The sequence below is a fragment of the Mauremys mutica genome, chromosome 11 (assembly GCF_020497125.1).
Source record: "Mauremys mutica isolate MM-2020 ecotype Southern chromosome 11, ASM2049712v1, whole genome shotgun sequence".
Taxonomy (NCBI): domain Eukaryota; kingdom Metazoa; phylum Chordata; order Testudines; family Geoemydidae; genus Mauremys; species Mauremys mutica.
In genome coordinates this window covers 65121051-65145397 of record NC_059082.1, presented here as the reverse complement: position 1 = coordinate 65145397, position 24347 = coordinate 65121051, and the positions used below count along the sequence as shown (strand labels likewise).

Genomic DNA, 24347 nt, shown 5'->3' with positions numbered 1-24347 from the left:
TCACGGAAGTCATGGATTCTGTGACTATCTGGGACCTCTGGGACTTCTGCAGCGGCTGGTGCGGCTGACCCCAGAGCTGCCTGAGCAGCTAGGGCAGCCCCAGGGCCAGCCGCACTGGCCGCTGCTTGGGCAGCCCCAGGCAGCTGTTCCCGGGCACTGCCCAGGAGCAGCGGTCTGAGAGGAGCCGCGGCGCCCCAGGCCACCCTCCGCCCAGAGCAGCAGCAGTGATCCGGGCCACCACCACCCACCCGGAGCAGCAGCAGCGGTGGGGCTCTAGGCCGTCTCCCCCAGGAGCAGCAGCAGGGCCCCAGACTGCCCCACAACCCCCCAGAACCAGCAGCGGGTTGCTGGGACTCCCCCCAACCCTCCAGGAGCAGTGGTGTCCGCCAAAGTGTCCCTCACCACCACCACCACCACCACCCGCGAGCACCTAAGATTCAGTTAGGGGTATTTATAGTATAAGTTATGGACAGGTCACAGGCTGTGACTTTTTGTTTATTGCCCATGACCTGTCCATGACTTTTACTAAAAATACCAGTGACTAAATAGTAGCCTTATCTATAGCACTTTTCATCCTCAGAGGACTTTACTAACATTAGCTAATTAACCCTTATGACATCCTTGCAAAGTGAAGTAAGTATTATCTCTATCTTCTTTAGATGTGAAAGCTGAGGTCGCAAAGTTAAGTAACTTGCCAAAGGCCTCAGAGGCATCAGTGTCATAGGGTTAGAAGTCAGCATTTCCTACTGCGCTGTCCTATAGCTTAAATTGCTAAAAAATGCTTCTTCCTGAAATTCTCATGGAAGGTAATAGATATAGATTTTCTGGCATCATCTACAAAAGAACTCGAGTTACTTCTCAGGAAGGCATAATTCCTCCCAGAGCTCCCTGGTACTGCGGGAGTACCAATACTACTTCACCCTCAGAAAATACTACATATTTGTTCTACTTCCCAGTGTTTTGAAGGGTGGGGCCAATGCCATCACCTGTTTTCTTCTTTCCCTAGGATGTTTTGCAGCATAGGAGGAAGTCCTTCCATTCTGGAGAGCCCAGTGAGTGCAAATAGTGTATGCAGGCTGCTCTGAGGGAATGCTTGCTCCCTCTTCCTCTTTACACACCAAGTATAAGTTGCCCCTATTTGAGAATTTTTTATATTCAAATACTTTTACACTGAATATTTTCCAGGTATGGGATGGTTATCAAATTGTCCTCATTATGTCACAATATTAATACAACCAGGCAAAATAAGCCAGCTATCAGGAAACCTAAGAGTTCTTGTAACAGCTTGCTACAGCAAGCAAAGCCCCTCCATAAAGTTCAAACTGTTTGATTTTATATCCTCTCTGTGGAACTTCCCCAAAAGATCCCATGCCATAACCACTTGTCCGTGTCACCCATGACAAGGCAAAGAAAAAATGCAACAGTCAGAATGAACAAAAACCAAAAAACCCAACAAATCGCTATTTGGCAATTCCCAAATTTATTTAAATGTGAAAACAGAATGCTTCGTTTTTGCCACCATATGATGCTCTGGAGACTATAAATCAACAGCACCCCCTGACCTACTTTCCTGATCAAAGATTTTGGCCAACAAGTGCTCAACGAGAGAAAATCTAGACCTTTTGGCTTTTTAACAAAGACAAAACCTGTCCTTGAGACAAAAGAACACAAGGGGAAGGCAAAAATCAGCTCTGTGGTTTGCAATCTGCAATTGGTTTCTCTGTCTATTTTTTCCCTTAGAACTACATAAGAACAAGCCATCATCTCAAAAATAAAAAAAGAGAAAACAGGATACCAATACAACAGGAATAAAGCCTATTTACCAGACTCAGTCAGAAATGTTACTTCTCCCAGCTACAAAAGGATCTTTTTAAGATTACAGTTATTTGGCTTTGCCAACTTTAAAGGGCCAGCTCCAGAAGGCATGCTGGAGAAAAAATCCTATAAGAGGACAGCCCTGAAGTGAGGTGGATTAGTAGATATGAGGAAGTTTTCACTGAAGTGGCATGGCTCAATGTCACAGGTTTTATGTAAAGTATCAAGAAAGGCAGAGAGAGAGAGAGAGAGAGAGAGTGTGTGTGAGAGAGAGAGAGAGAGAGAGAGAGAGAGTGTGTGTGAGAGAGAGAGAGAGAGAATCCTTCTAATGGCTTCCCATTGGTTTTTCTCTTGCTGAGAAACTTGATGCAGCTTTAAAGTATTAGTTCTACAGAGAAAAAAAATCAACTTTCCTAAGGCTATTTATACCAAATGCAATCGATAAAAGCTGGTGGATCTTAATTCAGTTCATAATAGATAATGGTCTACACATAAAAAAGTACAAATAAACATAAAATAAAGCTATTATCAAATTTTCACTTGTTCTTGCTGAGACCAGAAAAATTGAATAGGCATGGGAATACTCACTCCCAGAAGTGATTGCTCTAGGTTAGGGCACAGGTAAATTGCTGCAACAGTGTAAGAAAGCTAGTTCTGTTGCTGTCTACACTGTATATAGTATGTAGCTAAAACCAGCAAGGCTCCTGAAGTTCTCTGTCTAGCTAGCATGTTTCACAAATATTAGCTTTGCATTTTTCTTGTGGGGGCAAGGAGGGTGAAATTAGTGAAGTATCAATTATCTTAGCAGCAAAATTCAGAACATTATTTCAACCAAGAAACTGCAATTACCTTCAGCTATTAAGGTGTTAAGTAACCTATTATCAATGTGATCCTACACTGCCAGCGATATTCCTTTTCACTAATAGGTTACAACAAGCACTCTAATTAGAAAAGTCAATCATACAGTACAATAATTTCACATTCATAGCTTACAAATTAATATGAAAAGGTTTTTAATTGTCCTGTTAGTGCCTTTCCTTATAAAATTACTCTCTTATTGGAGAAAATTAAATTTGATAATATGCTTCAGAAAAAAAATACAATACTAAAAAAGCTTGTGTAAGACCGGTGTGTTATACTAAACAGAAAGGGAGTAATGACTTTTAACAGTGAAGTTAAACACAATGTCGATTTTGTCACTCTGGTTTTACTGCATTGCCCACAAAACCTAGAAACTTACTACTCCAATTTAATGTCACTGGTCTGTACTTCATGTAAAGGTGTGGTTTTTTGGTGGTTAGCTGTTTGTTGTTTTGTTCAAGTACCAAATATTTGATCTTTGGAACATGTTTTTGAGAGCAATATGTAAGCTGGTTTACCCCAAAGAGAGTTGCATAAGCAAAATCATACCAATTCTTTTTCAATATAATATTTTAATCGATATTTGATAATCACAATATGAAGTATAACAATTCCTTACATCTCTACCTGATTCTCCTACATGCCAAAACGCAAGCTCTTAAGATTTACATATCAGCCTCATTTTTTTCCTTTGCAGGACATTTTGAAAGCCAATGTATATTTTGTATGAAGTTGTTAGACTTTACTAGAGACTTGCCAAGCTCAGTCTGTGAGTATGAGTATTCATAAGTTCATAAATCTTCAACTATTACTTTTAAATTTTACAACTGTTCTGCTGCTCAGGAAAACATGAAAGGACAGCTGTAAATAAGCATTTCATCCCATGTTCTATAACCTTATGAGCATAAATTTGAGCTGGTGTTTGCAGTCCAACTGCAATAAAAAATGATCTAAGTAACATAATTGCAATGTTACTTGTTTCTATTAAACTTTTAGAAAACTAATGACATTAGGGTAAATAATTTAATTCTATATTTGCAGTGCCATCTGGAAGATTTTAACGTTTGTAACATTCTTCACCAATGGTCAGAAGATATTAAATCTTCCACTAAAATTTCAAAACATCATTTCTACTTTACCTGCATGGTGTCTAAAACCTATATGGGTCATCATCCTGCAAACTCTGACTCATGTACATAACAGCTTTTGTATATTTTTGTGCTGACACTCTTCCTATTGTATCAGCAAGCTTCAATTCTGTTAATTCTTAAGTTGTGAATCTGCAAAATAGCTTTCCTACTAAATGAGCAGTTGGATAATTCTGAGCAGACATGGTCATTCCCCTTAAGAAATGTTTGATAGATTGAACTGGTCAGCAGTTAGCATTTCTGTCTACTGATGTTATGAACAGTACTTCAGAAAGTATTCATGTTTTTAACATTCTATTTTCAATTGTTTGATATGTTTCTAAAACAAACAAAAACCTGGTTAATCTTCCAAGGTTGTTATAGGTCAGAAAATAACTGTGATACTAAGATACTTTGCACATGCACCAATAATATTTTTTATTGAATATTCGCGGAGTGGAGGAAAAATGAGTCAGAGTTAAGGTTGTTCAGGGTACTTTAACTATTAATGTCCATATTTTAAATGGCTAGATTTCAACATAATTAATTTTCTAGCATTCTAACTGTGGGGAGGAAATTAAAACTACAACTACTCCATTAACTTCTTCACGGTTCCTGTCTAATGAATGCTTTTTGTCTGGGAATTTCCTTATTATTTAAAAAAAGTGTTCAAGAGCTGATAAATAACAGGAACCATGTGGGGATTCCAAGCCCTGCAATGGTCTGGAGGAAGTCTGTAGAGGCACCAAAAGAGCCAAATGATCAGAGGAGCAGAAGTTTCACCTTCTTATTACAGAACTGAAGCCTAAAGTTAATTTGTGATGTTAAATAGGGGGTAGTGCTTTATTAGACTGCTAAAATATCAGCAAGTGCTTCTGAGTACACTCACTGTTATTTGTATTGAAGTAGTCCCTAGATGGGAAACAAAGGCACAAAAGGGCTAGATGCACGTAGGGGACTTAGACTCAGGATTGCATTGCCTAATGTTTAGGTGCCTTGCCACCTAGCTGAATCCACAGCCCTGAGTTAGGCATATAGGCTCCCTATACAATGCATGGAGCAAGTTAGGTGCCTAAGAATGGGGTCCACAAAAATCAGCACACACAGAGGTGAGCTGTCTGAGCTAGTCAATAGCAAATGCTGAGGAGAGGGTTGGGTTCTAAGCCCTGCCCCTCAAAAGGTCTTAGGCTCCTAAGTCCAGGACGGAAGGAGAAATGTATCTCCACTGGTGGGATATATAAGCCCTTTCTCACCAAAAAAACAAGGAGGAAGACGAGATAGTGGTACTGCTGCTGCTGTTGTTGGTACCCCATGGGTGCTGGAACAATTTTTATAGTGGGGGTGCAGATGATGGAAACCACGTATTTGCTGTTTGTTGTTACTACTTCAAGCCAGGGCATGGAGTAGCACCCCTAGTTTCAGCACCACTGTGGTACCCTCCTTATAATCTTTAATCCAGTGGTCAGAGCACTCACCCAGGATGTGGGAGATGATGTACAGCTGTTCCATGTCATATAAAATGCCTAAACAGTCATTAGAACAGGCACTTGAACGTGGGTCTCCCATATCCCAGTAAGTGCTGTAATCAACAGGCTTATAAAGTCATTCTCACTTATTCTCATTTCTCTAATTTCTCATACAAAATGGAATAGCCTCAACAGGAGAGATTGAAACATACCCTATAGCCAGCAGTTAGGGCACTCACCTGCAATGTGGGAGACCAAGTTCAAGTCCCTGCTCTGCATCAGGTAGAGAGGGGGTGCCTAAATCCCTCTGTGGCGCTAGCCTAAAGTGATTTATCCAAGGTCACACAGCATATCAATGGCAGAGCTAGGATTAAACCCAGGTCTCCTGACACCCAATTCAAGGGCCCGCGCTATCCACATTGCTTCCCCTACTACTTAACTGATTTTTTTATCATATTTTTTTTAACCAAGCAAAGGTATTTGGTCCCCACATTACTATATCCATCTCAAGTTTTGTGTTTGAGACTTCAGCTATTTTTGCTGTAGTCTTAACTAAAAAGCAAATATAGATTTTTATTTATAAGGAGAAAAGTAACTTTTTACTCTCCTTAATGAAAAATCATGTGAATGGTCTTTACTCAAACTTGGGAGGGAAAAATCACTTTCAGGCAGATATCAACTATGGAAAGTGTCAGTCCCTAAGCTAAATGTTCTGGAAAGTGAGGAGAACATGAAAAAGGTGTGGCAGTGGAGGATCTATAATGAATCTCAAGACAAATGGCATATAGCTTTTGAATGGACAGATATAGTTCCTTTATTTTACATCTGTATGTACAGTAAACCCTTCTAATTTTGTTGATCTTAAAATAAATGTTGTCAATATTTAATAAAAGCTTACTTTCATGGGGAACTTTCATAATTAAATTTAAAATTAATTGTAACTATGCTGCTACTGTAGTCTTAACCTTTAATCACTGATGATCTTTATCCTCTTCTGTAATGATTTGTCATCTGAATAAATACTAATTCCCTGAGCAAAAACAGCTCATTATTTCTAGTGGAGGGAGCATACTCACTAGAGAGAGATTTAGCCATTGTTGTAATGATATGAAATGATTTTGATAGTATTAACTGCAGGACTTCAGATTTGCTAGTTTGTTAAGATTCTTCCGCTAATGAGTTTAGGGGCTAATATGATAGTCAAAAGATAAATCTACTTAGAGATAGCTCATCAAAATAAGTGATTAAGATCTCAAGTAGATTAATGTAGTAAATACAGCTGGCCTTGTGGGAATTAATGTTCAGAAATAGGGTTAGGCAAGATGAAAAGCTTCAAGAATGTACCATGGTAGATGATATTCACTATCTGAGTAATGGATAAACCAACTTTCTCCAATTAAACTTTAAAGTGTGTGTGTGTGTATCTGCAGTGAAAATCCATGTTAGAGCGGTGTAATTGTTTTATCAGCATGAATTCAGAATGACTATATTATTCATAAATAAGTCTGCAATTCTGTCATGGAGGTTGCGGAAGTCATGGATTCCGTGATTTTCCACTACCTCCATGACTTTCACAGCTGCAGTGGCCGTTGTGGCTATTTGCAGGGCACCTGAGCAGCAGTCCCAGGGGCAGCCCCAGAGCCAGCTGCACCGGCGGCTGGCCCTGAGGGAAGCACCCAAGCAGTGGTCCCAGGGAGGCTGGCCCCGGGGAGTGCCCAAGCAGTAGTCCTGGGGGCAGCCCTGGGGAGTACTGGAGCAGTGGTCCCCGGGAGCTCGGAGATGGGGTGGCTGGGGGAAGTCAGCCCCTGCGGCCAGTGCAGGGGCTAGCCATCAGCCCCGGGGCCCCCACAATACAGGTGTCCTGGGCCCCCCACCCAGAGCAGCAGCACCCGGGCCCCAGGAGCTGCTAAGTTTTAGTCAGGGGCATTTATACAGTAAAAATCATGGACAAGTCACGGGCAATTAATTTTTACTTATTGCCTGTGACCTGTCCATGACTTTTACTAAAAACACCCATGACTAAATCTTAGCCTTACTCATAAATGGCAAAGCCACAAGTCATGTAGGTCATCCAAAACCAGTGTCAATAAAACCTTGATGCCACATCATATTCTTTCCATATGCCAATATGCCATATGTCACCAGAAATACTATCTTACAAACATTTTGGAAATGGAGCCATGTGATAATCTATCGTGCATTTTACCTTCTCACTGTCTCTGCCTGTTAATCATCTCCACCAGGACTACTTCTAAGTCTCTACTGCTGATTAAATATCAGTCAGTAAGAGAATAAGCTGTCCTATATTAGGAAGTTAGAGAACTCAATAAGCTCAGTTTCAAATATACCCATATGTATAACAGATAGCATTCATGATCCCTTAACTGGAATTACATAGTGGCTAGCCTTTAAAATTGGAGGCAACATCTGCAGCTACATGAAACAGAAGGACAGCAAAGCTACCATGGACCAGCAGCAGTAAAGGCTGCTTTGTCCTGCACAGCCAAAGCTGTGTGATGGTTTTAATTTCAAATGACTTTCTAAGGATGCTCAATAACGCGTAGAACAAAATTTGACACATTTCTGCTTCTTAAATCCTAGTCCTCACACAAACTTTTGATTAAATATTGTTTTTAATGGGCATGCAAATAAAATTTAGATGAGATGTGGTATAATTATTTTGAATGTCATATTCAATATAGCATGAGCTGTGCTGTACAAAAATAATCTAATCTAAGGACCAATATGAGGTTTATACATCTAATGTATTTAAAGGGACACTATAGATCAGTGGACCGACAAGCTAGTACCCCATTCCCTTCAATCCACAAGGGTACTTGTAAAGTCTTTCTAACACTTTTGATTAAATCCTGTGTAGCAATGGGGGACAAGAGGACACAACATCCCCTTCCTGATTTAACTTGCAAACTGAGGACTCCCCCCAGTGTGGCCCTTTCCCATCCCTCCATCTGCCAATTTAAAGAGCAAGCTAGGTTGGGCTTAGTGTGTTCCAGTGATAACCAGCAGGCATAATAGTCTCATGGATGCCATTGCAAATGGTGCTACATAGCACAGCCATGAACCAAATCAACCCTCAGTTGGCCGCAAGATCAGGAAACTGCAAAGATGGTTTTGAACTACTTTTGTCCCTATTCACCAGCTGACTTGAGCAGAGCTCTGCTGCACTTTTTCTTTCTACTAGCAATTCTAAACCTAGCTTCAAACCATGCCATGGGCAGAGAGGGTTATTAGTGGAATCAAAGAGGTTACTTGAAAAAGTTAATAAGATCTTGGATTCTTAATAAGAATTACTTTTCATTGACTTTATAAAAAATTTACTCATGAGCCTACAGATAATCAAAATAGGCAACAGGGAGACAAACTGCAATCAGAACAAGAGCAAATAAATTATCTCAGAATGAAGTGGAGGTCAAAGTACAGGCAAAGTTATATCAACCATCAGAAAAAGAACAAAAAAGAGCTTACACTGTTCCTATTGGACCTGAAAGCAAAAACATTGTACTACAGCCATGAAGGAGAACTCATCTCTTCAAGTATTCAATTCTGCTGGGAATAGTCCCATTGTTATCAGTGAGACTACTCCCCTGAATAAAGGCTTGCAGGATTGAGCAGAGTTTTTCATAAGTGTAACCTTCAATTGCTAACCAACAGGAGCCATTTAAGTCTATGAGAAACAGGTGGAAGTGATTGGGAGAATTATGCCGAAGTGCTGAGTCCACTCACCTTTTTGTGATTCATGGAAGTCAATGGGATTGCCTGAGTGAGGACTAATTGTGTAAGGGAATGCACGACTGGATATCTAAATAATGGTACCAAAGACTTGCTTACAGTGCATTCACAGAAGAAACATCTGTGTCATATTTGGCTGATTCACCTGCATTTTACAAAGCACATTTTTATTCTTTGAATGTGTCTTGTATTTTTAAGTCTTAAAAATACTCAGTTTGCAAAACCCTATCAGATTATTCTGGCTCTTCCTGAGAATGTGGTTATATCAGTTGTCAGGCACATTCAGGGCCAGATTTAGGGGCATGTGACCCAAGCGACTGCCTGGGATGCCGGGCCTTGGGGCCCCCGGCTCAAAGTGCTGTTTTTGTTGTTAGCGACAAAATGGAAAATAGAATGTTTGAAATAACATGTTTCGGGTATTCTGTATGTGGATTCAATTTTTCACTAACCTCCTAGAACATTCTGGACCTTTGTAGAATCTCGTGGAACCTTCCAGACTTTCTGAGAACTACATTTTCCTCAAACCTCCGAGAATATTGTCAGTCATGCCTTCATGGGTATATAGGGCGGAACGTCACCAGTCAGTTAATGAGATATAAGAATGAGCTGAAGTGAAGTGAGAGCCCAGCTATGCTACTGTCAACCTTGTTTTACTGTGCAATTGCGAAAGCGTACTTGTGTTTTAAGTCTTGAAGAGTGTAAGTAGTAACTAATAAAGGACATATGTAATGAGATTCCAGAGATATCTATCAAACCCCTATCTACATGAAGGAGAGAAACAATAAAGAAGAATCAGCCTCACAAGATGACAGCAACACAGTGAGAAAAACTGCACACCACAAATTGAGACATCAGATTTTGGTTTATGGCTGGTGATCCTATACACTGCCGATATTGATTGGACATTTTTGAATGAGCCAGGCAAAATCAAGGATATGACATTTCCAGTAAATGATCAGAAGCAACACTTCTCATAGTCACACTGCAAAAGAGTGCTCGAAAATGGTGAGAAACTGAATTGGCATTCACTAGTTTACTCAAAATCAACTCACAAAGTGTTCTGTTTTTGTTGCAAAATATTTGACAAGAATGCCAAATGAAAGAATGCACTTTCTTGATACAATTCCTGACATAACTTAGCTGATGCTCTGAAGCAACATGAAAAGTCACCCAGCCATTTTACGGACTACTCCAAATGGATGGAGCTTGAGTCCAGGCTCAAGCTGAATAAATGCATACATACAGAAAACTAGTTAATTATTAATGTAAAAACCCAGCACTGGAGGAATTGAGCATCTGATCTCAATTACCCTCTTCCTTGAAAAGAAGACAAGTTGTTCACTGAACACAACAGTAATTTCATTGGTTTGGTAGAGCTCCTTGAGAAATACGACAATGTCATGTGTGAGCATCTACGTTGAGTAGTTCATAAAGAAGCTATGGACCATTACTGAAACAAAACAATTCAAAATAAATTGACTGACCTTATGGCAAGGAAGGTGCTTGATAACATATTGACACGTCTTGTCAAAGTGAAGTATTATGCTGTAATAATAGACTGCACTCCCAACATTAGTCACAGTAAAAACATGTCATTTATGGTATGATTTGTTGATGAGGATGGCTGTATCCAAGTAAAGGATCACTTTATCTGTTTTGGTGCACAATTCTACTGGAAAAGCCTAACAGAACTGTTTATAAACATTTTGAATGAGAATAAAATAAAGCTTTAAGACTGCCATGGCCAAGGCTATAACAATGGTACAAACATGAAGGAAAGGAACAGTGGCATCCAGGTAAGAATTCTTGCGCTGAATCCAAGAGCTTTCTTCGTGCTTTGTGGCTGGTTGTATCAGATGCAACATCATCTTCTTTAGATTCAGTATCTCTCTTGGGAGTACTGCAAAGAATATATGTCCTATATTCAGCATCAACTATCAGTTAGAAGATCCTCTTGGATAATGTTACAAATCTGATCACGAAGCCACTAAGTGACACTCACTGGGAGATCCGCATTGACAGCATAAGGCCAGTGAAGTACCAAGTGACAAAGGTTTACAATGCCCTGATGGAACTGGCGCAGTCGAGTAAAGTCGAGGCTAGAATCTGACAGGAGGTGCAAAGCCCGGCAAACCAGATCTCTTAACTTCAAATTTCTGGTCTCAGTTGTGGTTTGGCATGATATCCTGTTCCATGTAAACATTTCTAATGCCTTGCTTACAACTCAGTCAATGGACATCACATAACCACTACTACTTTGATGAGAAGCTGCCTTGATTTCATTGTGGCCTACAGGGACAACGGATTTTGAAGATGCCATCACCGCTGCCCAAGAAATGGTGGAAAACTTAGGAGTTGAGCCTGACTTCAAGGAAACGTGTATTCATTGGAAGAAGAGACAGTTTGGTTACAAGTGCAGAGATGAGGTGATGGGAAGCTCAGAAGAAAAATGCAAAAGGGAGGTTTTTTGCTCGCTCATTGACACTGCTCAAGTGTCCACTGAAGAAAGGTTTGGACAAATGAAGCAAAGGTAAGGGGTTGTATGATCTTAGTAAGCTGCCATCGGATAGGAAAACACTCTTGAACTATTGTACGGACCTTCACCGAATGCTGACACCTGGGGAATATTCGGACATCAATGATAAAGACCTTTATGTCAAATTGGACAACACCCGTCACATTTTGCCACATGGGAAGCACTTTTCACTCCAAGTTCTCCAATTCATTCATGATACACACCTGAAGGACACTTGTCTAAATGTACGGAGAGCTTTGAGGATTCTGCTCACACTGTCACTAACTTCACAAAGAGCCACTCACCCCATTCTCTCTGCTGGATGTACTGAGCTCTGATAGTGAATTTTCCCCAGATAGGGCGGTGGAAGGAAATACAAAAGAAATGTCTACTAATTTTAAAAGAATATGAAATAAGCTCTGCAAAGCTTGTCTGACTAAAGTATTATTTTTCTTATTGGAAGCCTTCCTCAGCTCTTTGCAAATCAGTAACAAAAGGTTAATTGCATAATATATAAGAACTGTTATCAGTTTTCAGGAAAAACTGTTGTCATTACACAGGTAATTGACTTTTATTCTCAGCTTCTTGCTTACATCTTTTCTCTCCTCTCGTAATGATTAATAACTTGTCAAAAGTCAAAAATATAAAAACAATTAGTCATCAAAAGCACATATCTTCAAGAGAAGATTAGTGTTAAAGATTAACATTTTTCTTTGATTCCCCCAGTAATTACTGATCCAGATAATAAGCCTATCTTCAACTGACTCATATCACATTACTATGCAGGTGATCTCATTTTCATAGAATGAGAAAGTCATGAGGTACATACTGCTATTTATGCATTTTTTAAGGTATCACTGTTTGAGTAAGTGGATGCCTGCCTTGATACATTGGTAATGGACTATGCTGCCTGCCTCACTTATGACATCAGTTTGAAGCCAGTCTAGTGTCTGACAAAACACCGTGCAGATAGACATGAAGGCCTAGAAAGGCCACCATTAAGACATTATGTCAATGGAGTTCTGTGTTCTTAGCCCAGTGGTCAAATTTTCCCATAAGAAAACAATTGCCAGATTTTTTCACTCATAGGTAACCGCATTGGCCATCTCAGCAGAGAACCAAAAACCTAATGGATGTGTAAATGTAAGATGTGAGGCACATTGTCAGGACATTCTGAGCAGTCTTGAGCTATCATTCTCTGTACCGCATACTTATTATGTAGTTAAAACAAGTAGTTCAGCACACATGGCTATCAATCTAGCACCTTTCACAGGCATGAAACTCAAATTAATTAAACATAATTTCACTATTTAAAGAGTGCAGTCTTTTAAAAAACATGAGGAAAAGGTATGTACTGGGATGGAAAAGAAAATAAGACCAGTACATGAAAAGAAAAAAATATCTTTTAAATTTAATTGCTGACTTAGCCTTGCTTTGAATTTTCTTATTTATGGATACAGCATAAAGTCAGAATTAGTTAACATGCTCCTTATTTCTCAATTAGCAAGTAATGCACATTAAAAATTAGGGCTGTTGATTAATCACAGTTAACACACATGATTAACTCAAAAAAGTAATCACAACTAAAAATTAATCATGATTAATCGCAGTTTTAATTGCACTGTTAAACAATAGAATACCAACTGAAATTTATTAAATATTTTGGATGCTTTTCTACATTTTCATATATATTGTAGTCTGTGTTGTAATTGAAATCAAAGTGTATATTATTTTTATTACAAATATTTTCACTGTAAAAATAACAAAAGAAATATTTTTCAATTCACCTCATACAAGCACTGTAGTGCAATATCTTTGTCGTGAAAGTATAACTTACAAATGTAGATTTTTTTTGTTACATAGCTACACTCAAAAACAAAACAATGTAAAACTTCAGAGCCTACAAGTCCACTCAGTCCTACTTCTTGTTCAGCCAATCACTAAGACAAACAAGTTTGTTTACATTTACAGGAGATAATGCTGCCCTCTTCTTATTTACAATGTCACCAGAAAGCGAGAACAGGCATTTGCATGGCACTTTTGTAGCTGACATTGCAAGGTATTTACGTGCCAAATATGCTAAACAGTCGTATGCCCCTTCATGCTTCAGCCACCATTCCAGAGGACGTACTTCCATGTTAACGACATTCGTTAAAAAAATAACATGTTAATTACATTTGTGACTGAACTCCTTGGGGGAGAATTGTATGTCCCCTGCTCTGTTTTACCCGCATTCTGCCATATATTTCATGTTACGGCAATCTTGGATGATGACTCAGCACATGTTGTTCATTTTAAGAACACTTTCACAGCAAACTTGACAAAACGCAAAGAAGGTACCAATGTGAGATTTCTAAAGATAACTACAGCACTCAACCCAAGCTTTAAGAATCTGAAGTGCCTTCCAAAACCTGAGAGGGATGAGGTGCATGCTTTCAGAAGTCTTAATACAACAACACTCCGATGTGGAAACTACAGAACCCGAACCATCAAAAAAGAAAATCAATCTTCTGCTGGTGGCATCTGAGTCAGATAATGAAAATGAACATGCGTCGGTCCACACTGCTTTGGACTGTTTTCGAGCAGAATCCGTCATCAGCATAGACACATGTCACCTGGAATGGTGGTTGAAGCATGAAAGGACATATGAATCTTTAGCGCATCTGGCACGTAAATATCTTGTGATGGCAGCTACAACAGTGCCATGAGAATGCCTGTTCTCACTTTCAAATGACATTGTAAACAAGAAGCAGGCAGCATTGTCTCCTGCAAATGTAAACAAACTTGTTTGAGCGATTGGCTGAACAACAAGTAGGACTGAGTGGACTTGCAAGCTCTATAATTTTACATTGTTTTATTTTAATGCAGGTTTTTTGTACATAATTCTATATTTGTAAGTTCAACTTTCATGATAAAGAGATTGCACTACAGTACTTGTATTGGGTGAATTGAAAAATACTATTTCTTTTGCTTTTTACGGTGCAAATACTTGTAATAAAAAATAAATATAAAGTGCACACTGTATACTTTGTATCCTGTGTTGTAATTGAAATCAATATATTTGAAAATGTAGAAAACATCCAAAAATATTTAAATAAATGGTATTCTATTATTATATAACAGTGCGATTAATCATGTGAGTAATCATGATTAATTTTTTTAATCACGTGATTGATCACAATTAATTTTTAATTGCTCGACAGCCCTATTAAAAATGTAAATAATCTAAATTGGTGCATTAGCACAAACATCAAACAGCATACATTAAATCTTCTAAAAGGTAAAAGTTTGGGCTCAGAGAGAAAAATAAATTGAGTTACAGGGATTACATAGTCTTTTCTACAAGGAAAAATTAGCTGCCTAATGCAAAATAGGTCCTTGTTGTCAAGGGAAAAATGGGATTGAAGTATTTGACTCCTGATCCAAAGCTCACAGAAGTCAATGGAAAGACTCCCATTAACTTCACTGGGCTCTGAATCGGGCCTTTGGAAACGTGATGTTTGCAATCACTTCTGTGTTGAAGACCCTAGGGAAAAATGCAAAATGGGAATGTCATGAAGATAAATGTACTAATTAGTGGTATCTAAGTACATTAGACTGGGAGTGGGGGAGTATGAAATGGGGGAGACTTTGTAATGTCAGGGAAATTTTGAAACTAAAGTGGAAATACGACTAAAGCTCCTAAATAACTGTATTTGTTATTAGAAACATGTTAATTAGTCAGATATCATCTAATTGCTAGAAATCTATTATTTTAATGCTAATAAGAAGTATAAAATCTGATACTTACAAGAGTAAGGCTTTACAGTATCACATTTAACTTCAGGGATGTCACTCCCCCTGGGAAGATTCACAAGCTTAGGCACTTCTGTTATATAGTTAAAACTACATAAACACTAAAATGTACTGAAATTCTGTTCAGCTATTTTTGTATACATCCATGATATATGTGCAAATATGAATTAATACAGCAGTGTGGTATTTTTCTTGGTACTTGTCTTGTATTTCTCTACCTGACAAAATATTTTTGCCACTCTGTAGTTGCAATGCAACAAAATACCAATTAGTTTCTGCAAATAAGTTTTGTATGGAATGAATCTAATGTAGCTATTAATGAAAATGTTTACTGGTTACATACAAAATGAGTTTTACTTTAGAGACTTGAGTGTTTGATATATACAGAATTTGCTGAAAAACACAGAATTATATAACTCTGTATTCCCTTGGCCAATATTTAACTTGTCTTTGAATCCTTACTTACACATCACAGCTAATATAATGCTCTTGCCACTTCATCTGTTCTGTTTCCTACTACTTCTTTTTCTTACAATTATGCAGTATAGTAATAGTTTAAAAACAAGTAAAATATAAAGTTTTTAATATAATTAATTTAATTGAAAATAATTACACAAAAACAGAACACCACAAAATATTTTAGCCCTAGATATTACTCCAACAAATCTAGCAAATGACAGCCCTCTTGTGGCTAAATGCATGCATGAGCATACAAACTACAATGTATGAACAAACCATACTCTAGTACTGTACTTGGTCTAATTAAGAAAGAATATGTAATGTCTAATATAGATCAAAGCAAATGCTCATGCCTTTAAATTAGTCTACTATTGTATCTGGGCCACTTAGGAATGTATCTGATTCCTAATACAGACAGACCAAGGGAAATGGCTGAATATAAGTCCTAAATTATAATGGGGAATATTCCCACATTTCTCTACCATATTATGTTATATTGAAAAAGATATCATTAGTGGCCTGCTGAGTAAACTAAATATAAAGTTCCTAGACACTTAGCATAAATACTTTCAGTGGCAGAAGAATAAACTCACTTCTTCAAATTTAGAACGACGTCTCTTTCACGTACATGTACACACGTTAAGGCAGTATTTAAAACCTGTACTGTTGTCCTGAATGGTTGTGGGTGGTACCCAGAATGAACTAGGCAGCTATAAAAACATCTATAATCTAGTGTTTGTAATGATGATGGGCCCAGTGTTGGGAATGATTTCATGAGAAACTTGTAAGTAATTTGTGTATATTTAAGTAATGGTTCTGGAATAAAGCGGTTTCAAAGTAATCTTCTGATCTGAAGACTTTTCTCAGTTTAGATTATCCAAACCCAAGGATTCAGCAGATGCTCTGAAAATGTAACTCGAAGCAAACATTTCTACATTTCTAACATGATCCAACTCAAGTTAGAAATGGGATATGAAAATGAAGTTAAGTGGGAGTCAGCAAACACCTGGAGGGAAAAGAATGCGATTTTTGGGTGTCTCACTTTTCAGTGTTCAGCCCCAAAAAAACCCATCACCAGCTCTTCTAAGGACACTAATAAATGTTGCTAAAATAGTATCATTTAGTACATTCTCTTCTGGATTTTCTAGATATAATTAATTGTCAAGGTAGAATTACCAACAAGACTTCCCCCCCCCCCCCCATTTTATTTGGCCTCTTCACCATAGAAAGAGATAAAAACAATATTGGAAGAATGGCTTGAAGTTTACTTTTTTATTATTTGATGTATACATCATATGGCACCTATCAGACACTCTGGGTTCTGCACAGATGCATGCAATTATCCTTCTATAATGGTGGGTTTCTTAACTTCCCAGCATATCTTTAAAAAAAAGGAAGACACTTGCTTCGGAAAATTTTTCCTTTCCCCCGCAAGTCTGACACACACAACATTAACACCTTCTTCTACCCAATAAATCACCCCCAACCAATAAAAAATAAAAAATTACTCTGAAATAAATCAGCCTAGACAAAGTAAATTAATAATCTAATAAAAATAATAAAATAAAATATTGCATTAAATAATCGATTAGATCAAATAATAAATAAAATAATAATAATCTAAAATATCTGTATCAAAACCAAAACCCTACACAAGCACAGTTTTTACCCTGGAAAGGGAGAAGTGCCAGAAGGTCGATGGAGTCCATGAAGGATTTAGCTATCACTATTGATTTTATGTGGATGGCACTCAAATATTAGTAATGAGCAGCATAAAATCCTAAAATAATATATTTTGTTTTTTAGTTAGAGGATATTAGCAAGTATGAATATAGAAATTATAATAGACTAGGATGGATTTTAGGGGTCTATATACACACGTAGTCACCCTACCACAATCTTTCCCTGACTAGAACCAGACCAGAATCAGTGCCCTACCAGGACAGTGAACATGTATTCCCGCCCCATAGGTCATCAAATATGTTTTTCTTGCTCCAGATGAGCCTAGAAAAGGCGTTTTGTGACAAAGCCCTCTCTTTGTCCAGCCACACTTAGGAAAGCCCTGATGTGTGTCAATAGGCATTTCTGTTTCATTGAACATCCTATCTGGAGCAGAAAAATGCTATCTATGGACTGTCAAATATTCTGTACAGTCATATCTTTGACAGGAAAAGCCAAATCAGGATCTACAAATAAGTTATGGTGAGTTCTGGTTATACAGAGTTTTTTCTAAATTCATCTGGAGTCCTGGCAAAAATATTGGGATGGGAAATCTGATTAGACAATTAAAATAGTATGACATTGCAGTGTAGATAGAATAACACCACAATTCAGCCATGTTCCAGGCCTAGTGGGCAAGGCTACAGCAAGATCTCCGCTCCCCCATCCCAAGCTAGGTATTACAGGGATTGGGGAGGAGCAGAGGATTGGGCCAGTTGCTCAGAAAGGAAAGGGAAGGAAGAGCTGCCAAGCTTTCTGATCCCTCCTCCCCCTTTCCGGAGAGCTCTGTCTCCTTCCTGAGGGTGACCAGACGTCCCGATTTTATCGGGACTGTCCCGATATTTGCTTGTTTGTCCCGCGTCCCGACCAATGTTAGGTCGGGACACTGGACAAACAAGCAAAGGCTCCGGAGCCCGAAGGGCTCGCGCCCTCCCCTGCCCCGACTCCGCCCCCTCCTTCCCCCATTGGATCCTTCCCCAAATCCTCGCCCCCATCCCCGCCCCCTAACTGCCCCATTGTCTCCCTCCCCAAATCCCCGCCTCTTTCCAAGCATGCCATGCCCAGGAGACTCAGGGGAGTGCGGGGCCGGGGTGAGGGTGAGTCTGGCCTGGCCCCGAGCAGGCAGGACTCGGGCACGGTACCTGGAGGGAGAGTAGGGGGGCGGCCCATGGGGCTAGGTGGCAGCTGTTCTCCCCACCTGGGCAGGGGACTCGGGAGCAGCCGCTGCTGCAGCTCCCACTGCTGCGGGGGGAGGAAGTGGCCAAGCACGTGGCGCTCGGCGGCTGCGGCTTTGGTGCCCGGGCCCGAACCCCCCGAGTCCGGGCCTGCTGCGGGGCAGCGCGCACACTGCGCTCAGCCCCTGGCCAGTCGCGTCTGGGCTGGCTGCCCAGCTGGTGCAATCCCGTGGCGGAGGCATCGGCAGCCCAGTCCCGTTCGTTCCCCTGCAGGACCCGAGCGGGATGCGGGGGGCTGGGGCCTGCTGCCCCCACTCCGAGGCCGCCCGCAGGATTGCACCAGCTGGGCAGCCAGCCCAGACACGAGTGGCCAGGGGCTGGGTATGCGCAGCGTGCGCGCTGGGTCCCCGCAGCAGGCCCGGGCTCGGGGGGTTCATAGGCGCCAGAGCCACAGCTGCCGAGCTTGGCCAGTGGCCGCTTCCTCCCCCCGCAGCAGTGGGAGCTGCAGCAATGGCTGCTCCCGAGTCCTGCTGCCCAGGTGGGGAGAACAGCCGCTGCCTGGCCCCGCAGGCCACCCCGTACTCTCCCTCCAGATACCGCGCCTGAGTCCTGCCTGCTCGGGGCCAGGCTGGACTCACACTCACCCCGGCCCCGTGCTCCCCTGAGTCTCCCGGGCCTCCCTCCAGCGCTTGCGGAGGGAGGAGGAATCGGGGGTGGGGGATTTTTTTTTTTTTTTTGCTCTGCCGCCATTTTTTCCCCCTCTGCCCCCGCCCCGCCCCCCCGCGTCCCGATATTTGACCTGGGTGATCTGGTCACCCTACCTTCCTGTAGCAGGCTGATTGGATGCTTACACCCCAGGAGGCAGAGAAGTGGGGAAAGCAACCAATCAGAGGGAAATTTCCCCCAGGCATGGCTGAAATATGTGCCCTACACTGCAGCACTAGTTGTATTTAAGCAACACTGAACTTTGAGACTAGTAAAGCAGGACAGGTTGATTTAAATCAAAGTGATTTAAATCACGGATTTTAATGATGGTTTAAATCATCAATTTTAATATTGTTTTGCTTTTGTACTTTTTAGTTATTTTCCTAAGGAAAGGATACATTCTCATTTGTTGGTAACCATTATTTGATTTGCAAATAAATATACCCTTTACACTAAATTTAGTACTACTTTTTGCTAACCAGCTGGATACACTATATCTATGCTCATTTATTTAAGCAACTATATGGCTCTATTTACATGTATTCGGAGTCTTAAATTTTACTTTTTTATTGTGTTAGAAAATGGTGAATGATGCATTTCTTATTTACTAGATGATGATTTTTATTTTTTTTTTAACCTGTGATTTGTGCCAAGCCCTGTTTGGATGGAAATTCACATTCAGCTTTTTTTTCTTTTTTCTTTTTTTTTTTTTAAATAAAACTACCTTCAATGTACTTGATACATAACAAAGAGAGAGTTTATCAAAACATGTTTTGTATTTAAAACTAATTGAATTATTAAACAAAGGAAGTATTAGCCTTGGTGAATTGAACTGTTTGAACACATATCCTTCAAGATTTTAGAACTAGTAGAAATCACCTTCTCACACGTAGTTTTTATTCATAGCTTGGAAGAGAAAAAACACGTTTTCCTGCTTTTTCAACCCCCAGTTGGTTTCTTAACTTAGTCATTGAACTGAACTAGTTGAATAAACTGAACTTAAGAAAATATTTCTCTGTACCTGCAGAGAAAGTATGGGCTTTCAAAGCTCATTTAACACTTCAACAAACTCTGGTTCCAGGTTTAGCCAGTGACTTCACCAGTATATTGGTTTGATTTTTTTAAAAAACTCTAGCAGGAAACATGTATCACTTAATACTATGTTTGTATTTAACAAATTATTTTAATAGATTATAAAACGTTTAGGCCTTAACATAGGTTATCAATTTCAAATTTAATTTTAAATAGGTGTATTTTTAAAACATAAACCTGTGTTTGATTTAAGTTTAAAAAAATATGATTTAAATAAAAAATAAATTGTTTTAAATCATCCATTGTTATCCAGCCTGTAGTAAAGAGACAATACAGCAAGAATAAAGAGACAGTAATTTAAAACTCCTTATTATGCAGTGACTGAGAATAAAATATTTTAAAGTTTCAGTTGCTCATCTTAGGGTGCCTAGGCTCACATTTAAAATGTTGATTTGGTAATATAAGTAGGTGGTGTTCCCAAAATGCTCTGAAATAAGCACATCCATAAACTGAGCCCCCCTTTCTTTGTCTTTGAATCATAAAATATAAACCTCAGCCTAAACTTTTTCCCAAATGTGGAAGTTCCTAGGGTTTCCTTTTTCTTGATCTTTGTCGTGAGATTCCTGTGTCTCAGATAAATTTCAAGTCCTCTTATGCTCCTAGAGTGGAGTAAATTGGACACTCATTATCTAGCCTCAGAGTATCTCAGCAAAATTAGCTCTGTGTCTGTATACACAGTTCAAGTACCTGACACAAAGATTAGTCTGTACAAGAGTCCTGCATCTAGCATCAGGCACACGGATGCAGACAGCTCTGTGATTTGAAGTTTTAGGTTTTGCAACTTTAAATCTAAATCAGTTTAGAAGCTGAGGTGCAACAGGTACATATATAAACTTTCTGGTGTCTTACCACGTGCAGTAATAAAACTTTGAATACGCTCAGGAAAGTTAATGATGCTCAAAGGTAATCCATGAAACCGGTATCACTTGCAACAAAAATGTAGTCATTCATTGTGTAGCTTCTACTCTTCATAAGAAAGAATGCCCTGTTATGTGAAGCTTTGCCTTGAGCAAACAAGCAGGCCTACCACTTATCACTCACATTGGCTTAATGTATGGTAAATTTTAAGAATTTCACGCAGGGCTGTCCTTAGGATTTATGGGGCCCTATGCAGTACTATTAAACTGATGCCCCTATGCTCCTCTGAAAGCAGTCCCCAGACGGTGCCAAAGACCCCAGTGTGTCAAGGGGGCACTGCCACCACCCCCGCCTGCGGACCCCCAGAGCCCCACCATTGCTGACACACAACTTCGTACGCAGCAGATGCTGTGGCAGTGGCTCAAGGTGGGCGTGTGTGTGTGTGTGAGAGAGAGAGAGAGAGAGAGAGAATCTGTATTGGGGGACTGTGATTCGTGAGAGGCAGATTGTATGTGGGTGTGAGAGCCAGTGTGGCGGGGTGTGTGTGTAAGCAGAGCCAGAACGGGCTCTACCCTTACATCTGGTAGTGAGCTGTAGAAAAGGACTTCAAGGGCTGATCTCATTTGCATGGGCACACCCACCCTGCCTAGCAGGATGGGACTGCTTGCCCAAATGGTCACTTTTGCAGTTGTGGGATCCCCAGTCTCTTTGTTATTGGGGCAGGAGTAATAAAGTGTTGTTATCCTGGTTATGTGAATCAAGGAAGTTATGAAAAGCCAAAATAACAGAGCTGTGTTAAGTAGGGGAGGCCTGAAGACATATTGCTGAGCAGCTAGTGGGGAGGAGTGGTTTGTGGTGAAGATTGCAGTAGAACCCCACAGAGAGGCGAGGCAATGAAGACATTTGTAATGCATTTCAGTGAGACATTTAAAATCTCACTCTTTTTTATCATCTCACTCATTTTAAACTGACATTTCTCGGCACTCTTGTGGAACTCTCCAGATATTTGCTATGAGTGACTATGTGTGTAAGAGAGAGAGACTATGTGTATGAGGGCTATGAGTGACCTTACAGTACCAGCCATCCTATGCAGCTACCCTTTCCTTCAACAGCAGCCGATAGGGTGACCAGACAGCAAGTGTGAAAAATTGGGATGGGGGTTGCGGGGGTAATAGGTGCCTACATAAGACAAAGCCACAAATATCGGGACTGTCCCTATAAAATCAGGACATCTGGTCACCCTAACAGCAGATGATCTTTATTTTAAAATTCATTCACTCATCCATATGTCACAGACATAATCATTGTCTGAAATCTGTACTATGGATCTACCAATCTTGCACAATTAGAGGGAAATAACTTTTTTGCAGTTCCCTCCCTCTTGTGGTAAATTATTTGGCAATGTAAGTTAGCATAAGACTGATTTTTTAAAAAATATTTTAAAATTTTCTTAATTTAAATTTTCATGTACTGCAGCATAGGCCTGGTAACAAAAAATACTAATACTGGTGTCATAAAGAGCAAGTACATCTGTATTAATATGTAAATTTCAAAAGTGGAGTATGGTAGGGAACTAATCTGAGAAAATCAAGTGTAACCCACACACCTTCTGGGTGTGGTGTTCTGTCCCATCTAGTGGCACCGAGACCACTTAGAGATTAATGAGTCTGTTCTACAGCCTTAGCTAAGGGCCATATGGCTTTTAGCTTAGGAAATAGAGGCTCATGCATTTTGCTCCAGACATCCCAGGTTCAATCCTGCCCGCTGACAACCGAAGTCTGTCAATGTTACACAAGCAGTTTTTTTTTTAATTTAAAAAAAAAATCCCACTTACCACAGAGCTGGTAATATGCAACAGTTTGGAATACACAATTCTAGAGAGGATTTGCCAGATCACAGCAGACAACTGCTCCAGCAGGTCTGGTAAATGAATGCCACCTGAAGGAAGGAGAAAGAGCTAAACTTGGAGCAAGTTTGGGGGATTACTTCCCACTTCAAATATGGAAGATTTGGGGCATCTCCTACACTTTCATATAAATGAAGGAGCTGTAGGATAACGCTGCCCAAAGTTGTCCATCTGCCCAAAGGAGCCTGGGTGATGATCCTATGCTAAGTCACAATTCTCCTTCCACGCTCCCAGAGGGAGACTTGGGCAAGTCTGGAGAAGAAGCCTTCACAACTGAGGAGATTCAGGGAAAGTCTAAAAAATTGCACTTATATTGCAGGAGATTGGCGGCAAGGTTGTAGCTTCCCTTTGCCCTTACCATGTTAAGTTTTGTGGCAACTCTAAGAAGCCTCCTTCCCACTCACTCATCCCTAAAGACAGTCTTGGGGGAGTTTTCTCTTACTCTTAAAGGACAATGAGCAGTTTTTTCTCCCAAGATCAGAGACTGAGAGGCCAGGGCTGGATTAAGGCACAAGTACTGTTGGCCCAGCGCCCTAGATACTGGGGTCACATGATAGAAACAGACCCTCAGCTTTCATTAAAAATATATTTCTACCCCCCCCCATACACACATGTAAAGAAAAACTTGAAAACATGACCCAAGATGCCTGGCTGAGTCTGCAGACAGCCTGAAACAATAGCTTCAAGGGGTGTGAACTTTCTCATTCATTTTAACTCTTCAACTTGCTGCCCGAGTCCTAAGGAGGGGCATACCTAGGTCTCCAGATTGCCTTCATTCCTCCCTTGCTGTGGGTGGCTCTGTTTACTCTTTTCTCCCTCTCCCCAGGAGGGAAGCTGTGAGGCGCCTCCTACCTGTAATTAGTCAAAACCCCAAACCCAAGGTTTTATCTTTAAAACAATCATGCCCTTGGGACCTGTCTCCTGCACGTCAGGGATCGCCACACTGCAAGGGGACTGGAAGGGTCTCAGCTCCCCCGCCCCCCCGAGGGAGGCTTGAGAGACTGAGTCTCTTTCCTCTCCTCTCCTGTATGGACTGGGGATGGGGGTGCGGCTCCTCCCCTTCTTCCTGCTCGCACATGAACAGGGCTGGGGCTTTGCGGAGTT

At 40.3% G+C, this 24347-nt stretch overlaps 1 long non-coding RNA gene across 3 annotated transcripts in view; it reads right to left on the bottom strand.

Annotated features, from left to right (window-relative positions):
• Positions 1-24347, bottom strand: part of LOC123344393 — a 95983-nt gene that overhangs the window by 71450 nt on the left and 186 nt on the right. For 2 of the 3 annotated variants that reach the window (XR_006572542.1, XR_006572541.1), the window contains exons 1-2: positions 23997-24289; positions 23172-23275 (exon numbers count right to left, since the gene is read on the bottom strand). This is a non-coding gene — a long non-coding RNA (uncharacterized LOC123344393). Of the gene's footprint in view, positions 1-23171; positions 23276-23996; positions 24290-24347 lie in introns of those variants that run through there. The other variant, XR_006572543.1, reaches the window with a different exon arrangement.